Below are 13,309 nucleotides of genomic sequence, written 5' to 3'. Positions count from 1 at the left end.
GGGGCCTTTAAGGATGCACTGGAAGTGTTTGGTTCAGGATGTAATGATGATGCAACAAACGTCAGGGAGTCTTAATAACAATGAGGTTATAATTATAATTGTTTTTTTTTTTCTTATTCACACAGGTTCCAATTTATGCAAGCTCACATATATACATACAGGTCCTTCTCAAAATATTAGCATATTGTGATAAAGTTCATTATTTTCCATAATGTAATGATAAAAATGTAACATTCATATATTTTAGATTCATTGCACACTAACTGAAATATTTCAGGTCTTTTATTGTCTTAATACGGATGATTTTGGCATACAGCTCATGAAAACCCAAAATTCCTATCTCACAAAATTAGCATATCATTAAAAGGGTCTCTAAACGAGCTATGAACCTAATCATCTGAATCAACGAGTTAACTCTAAACACCTGCAAAAGATTCCTGAGGCCTTTAAAACTCCCAGCCTGGTTCATCACTCAAAACCCCAATCATGGGTAAGACTGCCGACCTGACTGCTGTCCAGAAGGCCACTATTGACACCCTCAAGCAAGAGGGTAAGACACAGAAAGAAATTTCTGAATGAATAGGCTGTTCCCAGAGTGCTGTATCAAGGCACCTCAGTGGGAAGTCTGTGGGAAGGAAAAAGTGTGGCAGAAAACGCTGCACAACGAGAAGAGGTGACCAGACCCTGAGGAAAATTGTGGAGAAGGGCCGATTCCAGACCTTGGGGGACCTGCGGAAGCAGTGGACTGAGTCTGGAGTAGAAACATCCAGAGCCACCGTGCACAGGCGTGTGCAGGAAATGGGCTACAGGTGTCGCATTCCCCAGGTCAAGCCACTTTTTAACCAGAAACAGCGGCAGAAGCGCCTGACCTGGGCTACAGAGAAGCAGCACTGGACTGTTGCTCAGTGGTCCAAAGTACTTTTTTCGGATGAAAGCAAATTCTGCATGTCATTCGGAAATCAAGGTGCCAGAGTCTGGAGGAAAACTGGGGAGAAGGAAATGCCAAAATGCCAGAAGTCCAGTGTCAAGTACCCACAGTCAGTGATGGTCTGGGTGCCTTGTCAGCTGCTGGTGTTGGTCCACTGCTTTATCAAGGGCAGGGTCAATGCAGCTAGCTATCAGGAGATTTTGGAGCACTTCATACTTCCATCTGCTGAAAAGCTTTATGGAGATGAAGATTTCATTTTTCAGCACGACCTGGCACCTGCTCACAGTGCCAAAACCACTGGTAAATGGTTTACTGACCATGGTATCACTGTGCTCAATTGGCCTGCCAACTCTCCTGACCTGAACCCCATAGAGAATCTGTGGGATATTGTGAAGAAAACGTTGAGAGACTCAAGACCCAACACTCTGGATGAGCTAAAGGCCGCTATCGAAGCATCCTGGGCCTCCATAAGACCTCAGCAGTGCCACAGGCTGATTGCCTCCATGCCACGCCGCATTGAAGCAGTCATTTCTGCAAAAGGATTCCCGACCAAGTATTGAGTGCATAACTGTACATAATTATTTGAAGGTTGACGTTTTTTGTATTAAAAACACTTTTCTTTTATTGGTCGGATGAAATATGCTAATTTTGTGAGATAAGAATTTTGGGTTTTCATGAGCTGTATGCCAAAATCATCCGTATTAAGACAATAAAAGACCTGAAATATTTCAGTTAGTGTGCAATGAATCTAAAATATATGAATGTTAAATTTTCATCATTACATTATGGAAAATAATGAACTTTATCACAATATGCTAATATTTTGAGAAGGACCTGTATTTGTTTAAACCATCTCCTAGCAAGTTGCACTTTGCCCAAACACTTTTTACTGCCATCAGCAAGCTTCTGGCTTGATGCCAGCTGGATATTTGGTTACTTTTCTTGGCAGTAGAGATAGAGTTCATTTAGACATGTGCTGGTCACAGCTTTTAAGCAGACTCCACCAATTTTGAACAGGGTTGACATCGGGGCCAGTCCTAAAGCTTGACTATATTCTGTTTTATCTATTCTAAAAGTAATGTTGATGTGTGTTTTGGATCTTTGTACTGCTGGCACAAACAGCAAAGTCCAACATTCAAACATCTATCTCAAAGTGTCACGTTCAACATAGTCTGAAGCTAGCCTGCCATGAAGTGCTTAGTGTGTCTTGGACTCAGAGGCTGCCAGGCAAGAAAGAAGCTCCTACTTGAAGATTGGCTTCCCTTATGGACAAGCAGAAAGGTTTTATGTTCAGATAAGACAAATGTTGACATATTTGACCACAAAGAGAAAGAAAATGTCTGAAGGAGTGAAAGAGGCGTTCAAACCTAAGAACACTGTTCTAACGGTCAAGCAAGGTGGTCAGGGCATCATACTAAGTGGCTGTTTCACTGGCTGGAGAAATGGTGCATTGCACAAAGTAGATGTAATAATGCAGTACTAGCTTTAAAGGCCTCAACTTTGGATCTCAAATCACAAGCCTGATGTTTCTGCAGGGCAGTAATACCAAACTGACATAAAAACTGGTTATGGAAAGAATAAATCAGGTTGTTAAGCTACTAGAGTGGCAGATCCAAAGCCCTTTTTTAAACGTTTGTGCATTTTGTTTAAAATCCTGGGAATTTTAAAAACTTCCTCACATTTGTTCAAAACCTGATCAAACGAGAGACGCGAGACCATCCCCCAGTGGGCCCTCCACCTGCAGGGGGAACCCGAGGGACCGGTGCAAAGAGGATTGGGTGGCGGACGAAGGTGGAGACCTCAGCGGCCCGATCCCCAGATGCTTAGGCTGGCTCTAGGGACGTGGAATGTCACCTCGCTGGGCGGGAAGGAGCCTGAGCATGTGCGGGAGGTCGAGAGATATCGACTAGAAATAGTCGGGCTCGCCTCTACACACAGCATGGGCTCTGGAACCCTTCTCCTCGAGAGGGGCTGGACTCTCTTCTAGTCTGGAGTGGCCCACGGGGAGAGGCGGCGGGCTGGGGTTGGTTTGCTTGTCTAGTGTTGGGGTTTACCCCAGTGGATGAGAGGGTCGCATCCCTGCACCTTCGGGTTGGGGAGAGGTCTCTGACTATCATTTCAGCCTACGGGCCGAGTGGTAGTGCGGAGTACCTGGCCTTCTTGGCGTCCCTGTCGGGGGTGCTGGATAGTGCCCCTCCCAGGGACTCCATTATTCTGCTGGGGGACTTCAACGCCCACATGGGAAAAGTCAGTGACACCTGGAGAGGCGTGATCTGGAGGAATGGCCTCCCCGATCTGAATCCGGGTGGTGTTTTGTTATTGGACTTCTGTGCTAGTCACGGATTGTCCCCTATATACCCACTACAGGGTACTCGAAGGTTTGCCCAACCGGTTCACATGTGTTTTGTGGACCTGGAGAAAGCATTCGACTGTGTCCCTCGTGATGCCCTGTGGGGGTTGCTCCAGGAGTATGGAATCTGGGACCCTTTGCTAGGGGCCATCCGGTCTCTGTACAAGCAGAGCAGGAGTTTGGTTTGCATTGCCGGCACTAAGTTGGACCTGTTCCCGGTGCATGTTGGACTCCGGCAGGGCTGCCCTTTGTCACCGGTCCTGTTCATAACTTTTATGGACAGGATTTCTAGGCGCAGCCAAGGTTCCGGGAGGGTCTGGTTTGAGGACCAGGGGATTTTGTCTCTTCTTTTTGCAGATGACGTGGTCCTGCTGGCCCCCTCTAGCCAAGACCTACAGCATGTGCTGGGGCGGTTCGCGGCCGAGTGTGAAGCGGCAGGGATGAAAATCAGCTCCTCCAAGTCTGAGGCCATGGTTCTCAACCGGAAAAGGGTGGCTTGTCCTCTTCAGGTTGGAGGGGAGTTCCTGCCTCAAGTGGAGGAGTTTAAGTATCTCGGGGTCTTGTTCACGAGTGAGGGAAGAATGGAGCGGGAGATCGACAGACGGATCGGTGCGGCTGCCGCAGTAATGGGGGCGCTGTGCCGGTCCGTTGTGGTGAAGAGAGAGCTGAGCCGAAAAGCGAAGCTCTCGATTTACCGGTCGGTCTATGTTCCTACCCTCACCTATGGCCATGAACTATGGGTCATGACCGAAAGAACGAGATCCCGGATACAAGCGGCTGAAATGAGCTTCCTCCATAGGGTAGCCGGGCACTCCCTTAGAGATAGGGTGAGGAGCTTGGCCATGCGGGAGGGGCTCGGAGTATAGCCGCTGCTCCTCCACATCGAGAGGAGCCAGTTGAGGTGGCTCGGACATCTATACCGGATGCTTCCCAGACGCCTTCCTCGGGAGGTGTTCCAGGCACGTCCCACCAGGAGGAGGCCCAGGACACAGCCCAGGACACGCTGGAGGGACTATGTCTCTTGGCTGGTCTGGGAACGCCTTGGGCTCCCCCTGGAGGAGCTGGAAGAGGTGTCTGGGGAGAGTAACGTCTGGGAGTCTCTGCTGAGTCTGCTGCCCCCGCGACCCGGTCCCGGATAAAGTGGAAGACGACGAGTACAAGTACCTGATCAAATACCCAGCCAGAATTATGCTGATTGCTACCGAATCACATCATTGCTGCAGCTTGCTAATGTTTTTTTCCCTGCTTCTTAGCAGATGTTTCAAGAGTCCAGACTGTTTTATCAGGTATCTATTATCCTATATTCCTTCTTGATAGGAGTTTAGCATGTGTGTGAAGTGTGCTGTTTTTTAATAATGAAGATAATCAAATAACACAAGGTTACACTAAAAACAAGTTGTTTCTTTACTTTAAAAAGGGACTTTTATTAAAACCTCTGAAGTATTTTGTACAAACTTCTTTACTTCAAATATTCTGTGCACAGACGGAACCTGTGAAATAAAGGTAAGTAGTGAAAGAGATTAATGTGACATTAAATCTGTTAATGAAAGTTAAGAAGCAAAACTCAGTGGTCATAATTTAAAGATTATTAACCCATAAATGAGACAGATACATCTATGTTAAGACTCTTTTACAGATTGAAATGCCAACAGGGCTGAAAACAGATGTTTGCTACATAATAAGAAAATGTTTCCCGGAATTAAAAATGTATTCAGTCGTTTTTTGTTTCTGTTTTGTTCTCTGTTTGAGTGGCTGGATTAGTGCTGTCCTGTTCAGGGCACAGGTCCTTGGTGGGATCCATCACAACTGGTGGAGGTAAGTTCAAGCACTGTGCCTGAGCTCTGAACTCTTCAATCTCCATCTCCTCTAACTGTCTCCTCTTGCTGAACAGATAGAAATGTTGTCGCTGTTCTGACTCCACATCAAATTTCAGCAGGATGCAGTCATGACAGGAAGTATGGACGAAGGTCGTGGTGACATTGTCGTTTTTAAAGGTGAAGCTGTTGCCCTTCAGGGTGACATTGTATGATGCATAGTGGCAGTTGTCACCTGAACGGCTGCTGCGTCTGAAGAAGATGCCACTCTTGCCACTGTTGCTGGAAAACTCAGCGGTGGCGCTGTCTCTGCGTCTCAGTGGCTCCATGAGGGGTAAGTGGCTCAGGCTGCCGGCAATCATCGCCCTTCTGCCCTCCATACCGTGAAGGTCAAGTTGACCTAAAGGCCGCAGCAGATTTTCACATGCCAGAGGAACAGAGCAGCTCACAGATACGAAACAGAGGAGAAGAACGGCAGCAGCTACAGCCGACATGACTGCTTTAGATAAACTCTTCATATTCCCTGTACTTAAGCCTCAGTTACAGTATCCAAACACTGTGACCTTTCTAGTTATATATCTCTAAAACCTGCGGTTTGTTTCACAATTCTAAAAATACCAGCAAACGCAAATGTTTTATCTGCTGTGCATCCTGGGATTATGAAATGGTGGACTTTTAGCCACACCGTTATTTGTTGACTCTGGAAATGTACTGGCTGCTTTATCTTTGAGAAAGGGGTTTCAGTGGGTGAAAGGTACATCCTAGACGGGTCACCAGTTCATCACAAAGCAGCACAGAGACACAACAGATGATCATGAATACACACACTCATATGCTAGTTTTTGAATATAACATAATATAATTGTCAATGATGATCATAGAATCTGAAATTGGAAATATATTTTTAAAGAACAAATAACTGAAGAGCCAAAGTATTTTACAAGCAAACTCGTCACAACATGGAGAAGATGGTGGATAAATCATGGACCGCTTGGTTAAAGAATATATATAGAATGTATATTTTATTGGGATTTTTACATGACTATTCAACACACAGTAGCGCACAATGATGAACAGTAACAAAGTTGAAGCATTGCAAAGAAAATGGCGATTTGTTTTTAAAATTCATTATTAATAAAAATCAGAAAAGTGTGGCATGCATTTGTATTCAGCCTCCCTGGGTTGATACTTTGTAGTGTCACCTGTTGCTGCAGTTACAGACATACGTTTTTTACAGTATATCTAGAGAAGATTTGCTAATTGTTCTTTGAAAACAGCAATATTTTAGGTCTTGCCACTAATTCTGAATTGGATTCAGGTCTGAACTTTGACTGGGCCATTCCAACAGACAGATATATTTTGGTCTAAACTACGCTGTTGTTATTCTGGCTGCATGCTTAATGTTGTAGTCTTGCTGCAAGGTGAAACTCTGGCCCATTGTCAAGTCTTGCAGGTTTTCTTTAAGGGTTTCCCTGTATTTAGCTCTATCCTTTTCCCATCAGCTGTTTATGCTAAAGAAAAGAATACTCACTGTATGATGATGCCACCACCATTTTTAAAAGTAATACGTTTTCGTGATATGTAGGGTGTTAATTTTCTGCTACTTGCAGGAATTTGCATGTAGGCCAAAAAGTAAAATTATGGTGTCATCTGACCAGAGGATCTTCTTCCACATATTTGCTTTTGGCAGATTGCTGAGGGGAGTTTTTAGGTGATGGCCAGATCTGTGTAGAGCACAGCTATTAGTTGTTCTTTTAACAGATTCTCTTAGCTGAGCTGTGCATCTGCAGCTCCCCTAAAGTAACTAAAGTAACCATAGAATTCATGGCTGCATCTCCTTGCCAGGCCTGTCAGCTCAGGTGGACTGCCAGGTAAGTAGTTGGACTTGATGTTTTAAAGGGCATCAGAGTAAAGGGAGGTAAAATACAAATGCACACTGCTAGTGTGTCAGTTTATGTTTTTATATTTGAAAAACCATATACTATTTGCCCTCCTACTTTGTGTTTGTCTATCACATTAATGGTGCATTCCATTTGTACCTCCGAGTGGGAAATTTCAACTGGAACACCCCTGAAAGTTGGAATTACAAGTGGGAAAGTCGGGTCAACATGACCACACCTGACTTCCGCATTCAAGATGGCTGCTACTTGAATCTATAGTGGTAAAATATCCTTACTTTGACTGTTTTTTAGCAGTTCTTTCTTATTTATGTAACATTTAGTCAGTCGTACACGTACTACTTTTCAGTGTTTGTTAGTCGAAACGTTTAGGTGTGTGAATGGTTTTGCATGGTGCTGTATAATACCAGAAACCAAAAAATGAGGACTAAATTCCTACTTGATCATGCATATTTTTTATCTCCATGAAATAATATCAGTGAAGAAGAGCTTTTCAGGCTGTTTTGATTGCAGATTCATGTCTGATTATTTGGAAATTCTGGAAAATAAAATGTATGAAATGTCAAAAATGGATTTAGAAAAATCTGTGAAGTAGTTGAAATTGTGTAGTGAGAAAATATTTTATGCTTTGAAAAATGTTCCAGTGAAGTCCTTCACACACTGTGGAAGTTTAGTCTTCGTTCAGAAAGACTCTTTAGTGCTAAAAGAGAGGGAGAGAAAACCTCTCATGTCTTTTACTGCTGTTGCCCCTTTTTCAAATAAACTAAAGCTTCACATACTTGCATCACAGAAGTCAACATTTATTTTAGGTTCGATGACAGTTAAAGAATTATTACAGTATTACAATAGTGTCAGTTTTCAACTTAAACTTTCAAGGATCAAATCAAGAACACCAAATAAAGTCTTTCAGTGTTAATTAGGGATGGATTTAAGGTTTTCCTTAGTGTTAATTTTTTCTGTGATTCTGTTTTCTCTTCAGTTTGATCTTCTGGAAATCATTCGTCTTGACACAGCTCCTTAGTGGGGTCCATCACAGCAGGCGGAGGCATGTTCAGACACTTCACTTGAGCTCTGAACTCCTCCAGCTCCTCCAGCTCCAGCTGCCTCCTCCTGCTGAACAGGTAGAAGTGAACCCTCTTTCCCGACTCCACATTCATGCGCATCAGCATGCAGTCATGGCAAGACGTGTGGATGAAAGCTGCGCTTAGGTTACTTTTGTCTGTCCCGTCAAAGGTGAAGCTGCTGCCTTCCAGGGTGATGTTGTAGGAGCTGTACGTGCAGTTGTCATGTAAACGGATGCTGCGAGTGTAGGAGATGCTGGTGTCACTGGTGCTGTTGGCAAAGTTCACAGAGGCACTGTCCCTCTGCTTGAAGCGCTCGAGGAATGGGGGTTGGCTCAGACTGCCCGCCACCAAAGCTCGCTTTCCCTCCAGATGTTGAGGATCAAGTCGAACTAAGGGCCGCACCAGCTCTTCGCAGGTCAAAGGAGCTGAATGGCTTACAGGCAACAAACAGAGCAGAGCAACGGTACACACAGCAGAAATCATCATGTTCTTTCTGAAGGCAGACACTAGGATAGAGATAATGAGGCAGACGGTGAAATTTGGCTGATTTTATAGTCCAGATATATGTGGTTTCACAATGCAGCCATTTTCCCCTGGGAAATTTTGGGATTGTGAAATCAAGTCTTAATCAGGGAACTGCTTGTGATTGATCACTCTGTGATATTCATGAACTTTCTCTCATCTGTTGTAAAGGCACTAAGCACACAACTGAAAAGCAACTTTTTTTTATTTCGGCACCCCGAATGAAGCTGCCTTCAAGTGTTTTGTGATTTCATGTCAAAAATAAAGTGCATATATTAGTAGTGGGTGAACAGAATAATAGAAGCAACAGCCAATTTTATGAGTTTATCATGAAAAATGTTAATTTAATCAAACATGTTTCGCTAACGAAATTATTTGCGACAGTAACAGCATCATAGATCATAAAATTTGAATTAGTTTTCCCTGTTAGTGTTTCTCGATTTGAAGAACATGTGATGTCTGTTACACTGAGGTGTATGCGGTAGTGCTCTAGAAGATTATTTTAAATCTAAGCTCAAGATTCCCATACAGTTTGCATAAACTCATCATAGGCATGGATCTCACATTGATTTTGTGCTATTGATCTAGGGTGGAATGATTATACAAAACACATCTATTCATTTTAAAACAAGAAGAGATAATTACTTGTGGATATGGATGTTCTCCAATTCACACAGGATTATGTCCTTGAGAGTATAGACACCAAGCTACCTGTAAGTAGGGGCTTGTGGGGTTGCTGTTGTCTGAATGTACAGTCAGCTCCTTTGTTTTTGTTACTGTTTAGGGGTAACCCAGATTGTAAGGTACTCTACTTCCTTCCTCATTTTTATTAGAGTCAAAACCTGCCACTACAGTGTCATCAGCAAACTTCAGAGGGCTCAAAACACATGTTTGTGGAGCTCCACTGTTCAGGATAATACTACCAGATGGGCTTCTCAGTCTAAATGCACAGAAAGATAGAAAGGAAAATATTGACCCGATAAAAATTGACCATCTTTACCAGTGTAGGAAATATAGTAAAAAAGGTGAACTCTGTACAAATCTGGAAATTCCTACTGAAGCAACACTATCAGTATCTGAGATCAGAGTCCATCCTAAATCTGCTGATAATTGGAATGTGAAAAAACAGGAATTTTTGGAAACCTCATCAAGGAGATAAAATACTTGTTAAATTAAAGGGATTTTGTGATTGTATATATGATTGTTTTCTGTGATATGAATCTGTTTATCAAGCAAAACAGACAGAAATGAACACAAGTTGGTTTGAGGTGTGAAATGCAACATATAGATTTATTAAGCTTATACTCAAGTCAAGCCACCAAAGTGGATTATGGCACTGGCCTTTTTAAACACATAAGTTTCACCTTCTTGTAATTGTGAATCAACAGGGTGTGAAGCAGTGGGAATAGTTAATGACTACAAATACAGTCTCGCTATGTGCAACTAAATGCCTTTAGAGGTCACCTAATTACTAAACCTAGTAAACGACTCAATTTGTGTTGATTTTACTCTTGGTGTAAAATCGAAAGCCTCAGATGTTTGTTAGAGAACATTAGTGAAGAAACAGCATCAGAAGACAGATTGGAGAGAAAGTTGAGGAGAAGTTTAAAGCAGAGTGAGGTTATAAAATAATATCCAAACCTTTGGAACTCTCAAGGAGCTCTGTCCTATCCATCATCTGAAAATAGGAAGAGTATGGAAGAAATACAAACATATTAAGACATGGACATCCAGCTAAACTAACCGGCCTAGCAAGGAGAGCAATTAATCAGAAGCAGCCAAGATGCCCTGGAGGAGCTGCAGAGATCAACAGTTCAGGTGGGAGAATCTGTCGACACGACATCTATAAGTTGTGCACGTTCTAAGCCTGACGAAGGCTGGCAAGAAGAAAGCCATAAGAAGTCCCATTAGGAAACCAGCCATGCAGGGGACATACCCAACATGTGTAAAGAAGGTGCTCTGGTAAGATGGTTTTTAATCTCCATGCAAAATGTTAGGTTTGATGGGAAACTAAAACTGTTCATCTTTTAATCCAGTATGCCCATTTTTAATAACTGTATAGTATTTTGTTCTTATGTAAATTTGCCCTTACAGTCTCTTAATCTTGGTTATCTTTTGTTTTCTTCTTTTGTTTTTATATTTTTACCTTTGTGTAAATCTGCATGCTTCCATTTGCCTTTCACTTTGCTACTGGTACACCTGAATGTCCCCACTGAGGGATAGGATATTTATAAACCGTTCTTTACTAACACAGCACCCCGCAGTAAAACATGGTGGTGGCAGCATCATGCTGTGGATATGCTTCTCTTCAGCAGAAACAGGGATGCTGGTCAGAGTTGCTGGGACAATGGATAAAGCTAAGAAGCTAGGAATTGTGACAACATATAACACTACAGAACAGCTTCTGTCTGAGACGTCCTGCACTGTCTGAAAAGTCTTCAGAATTATAGTTTGATTTCAGCGTTTTCCCATGTCTGGATAACTACGAAAAAGAAATTGAGAATTTATTTAATTGTCAAAAGTTGAACCTGAAAGTTTGGAGTTTTTATACAAAAAATGTTTATGAACCCTCAATGATGATATCTGAATTAAATTCTGTCGTCTATTAAAATTAGGGTCTATAGGAGATCTGGTTGTACCTATACATACCATAACACAATAGCTCATCTTTATTTTCAGTGTAAAAAGTGATGAATTTTGTTCCGGTAGAATGTGAGAATAGGCATAGGATTCTTCTAATGTATAATCCTCCATTTCAGTGGTGTTCAAACGTCTTTGTCATGTAGGCTACAACCATCGAGATCAATGTACTTGTGGTCACACAAATTCAAAAACATTTGATTAAAAAGTGAATGGATTTATTTTTACCAGCTCAACAGTAAAACATGCAACATTTTATTGAAATCAATAGTCTATTCATTAAAACAAAATACTGAAATAAATATAATAGAGTCTACTATTTTTGTAGAAAAGGGACCTGTTAATCCCTTTAGACAGATCTATAGAAAGGTTCTCATTCATCCATTGTCCATACCCGCTTTTCCGTGCAGGGTCGCGGGGCAGCTGGTGTCTTTCTCCAGCTGTCGTTGGGCTAGTGGGGTACACAGGTCACCAGACCTTCACAGGGCAACACAGAGACACACAACAAGGCACCCAAACACTTATGGCATTTTAGGAAGACCACTTAACCTAACAGTCATATTTTTGGACTGTGGGAGTACCCAGAGAGAACCCATGCACGCACAGGAAGAACATGCAAACATCATGTAGAAAAATCCCAGGTAGGGATTTGAATCCAGAACTCTTGCTGGAAGGCCACACTGCTACCAACTCTGCCACCGTGTAGCTAGTTGTCATACATCTGCCATGATAATAGAAAGGCACACGACAATGTCCAACACTCTCTAAATCAATTGTTTTCTATCTCCTCGGGGAAGATTTTATTTGGGAATAATGGGATGTGGGTCAGATGCTTGCTGTACGCCTGCTGTATTTAGTCCAGTTTAATAAATGGGTGCACATAAGACTGCTTTCCAGTAAAAGTCCCTTGATGTCTGTGGTCTTATTCACTATATAATTAAAATGTTAAAAATAATGTTTAAAAAAGACAAATAATTTGTGTGGTTTTAAACATTTTCCATTTTAAGAAGATTTAAGTTTTATAGTAAAAATCTAAATCTAAATTAATTCAATAAGTGTCCATGAGTTGGCTGGCCAAATTTGAACTATTCTTAAAACAGTAGTAGAATTTTATTTAACCTTTATTTAACCCCATTAATCCAATTAAGATAAAGTATCTCTTTTACAAGAGAGACCTGGCCAAGAAGGCAGCAACCCAGTTATAATAATAAACAATTAAGAAATACAATATACATTAAAAACATTGATCACATAACACACTCAGAGAGATCTGAGCTCAACAGCAGCCACAGGAGGACACATGCCCTCAAATGCTGTTGTCAACGCTGCTTTCTCTGCAGATCATCTTTTCACTTTAGAAGAATGTTAAGTTTTTCAACTTGCTTTTAGTAATGCAAATCTGAAAACCACATTTAAAAACACTTGTGTTGTGGAATAAATAGTTTTTAACCAAACTCAATCAGCTTTATTAAAAACCTTGCAAGAAAGAGCAGATTACAGCAGTCCGAGATGTGCTCAGAAGGTCTGTAGTTATTATCCTTATGCTAGTACTATCTACAGGGGTTGGACAATGAAACTGAAACACCTGATTTTAGACCACAATAATTTATTAGTATGGTCTAGGGCCTCCTTTTGCGGCCAATACAGCGTCAATTCGTCTTGGAAATGACATATACAAGTCCTGCACAGTGGTCAGAGGGATTTTAAGCCATTCTTCTTGCAGGATAGTGGCCAGGTCACTACGTGATACTGGTGGAGGAAAACGTTTCCTGACTCGCTCCTCCAAAACACCCCAAAGTGGCTCAATAATATTTAGATGTGGTGACTGTGCAGGCCATGGGAGATGTTCAACTTCACTTTCATGTTCATCAAACCAATCTTTCACCAGTCTTGCTGTGTGTATTGGTGCATTGTCATCCTGATACACGGCACCACCTTCAGGATACAATGTTTGAACCATTGGATGCACATGGTCCTCAAGAATGATTCGGTAGTCCTTGGCAGTGACGCGCCCATCTAGCACAAGTATTGGGTCAAGGGAATGCCATGATATGGCAGCCCAAACCATCACTGATCCACCCCCATGCTTCACT

This window comes from Girardinichthys multiradiatus, chromosome 5, assembly GCF_021462225.1.
Source record: "Girardinichthys multiradiatus isolate DD_20200921_A chromosome 5, DD_fGirMul_XY1, whole genome shotgun sequence".
In the NCBI taxonomy this organism is placed as follows: domain Eukaryota; kingdom Metazoa; phylum Chordata; class Actinopteri; order Cyprinodontiformes; family Goodeidae; genus Girardinichthys; species Girardinichthys multiradiatus.
Note: the sequence above shows the minus strand (reverse complement) of the source record.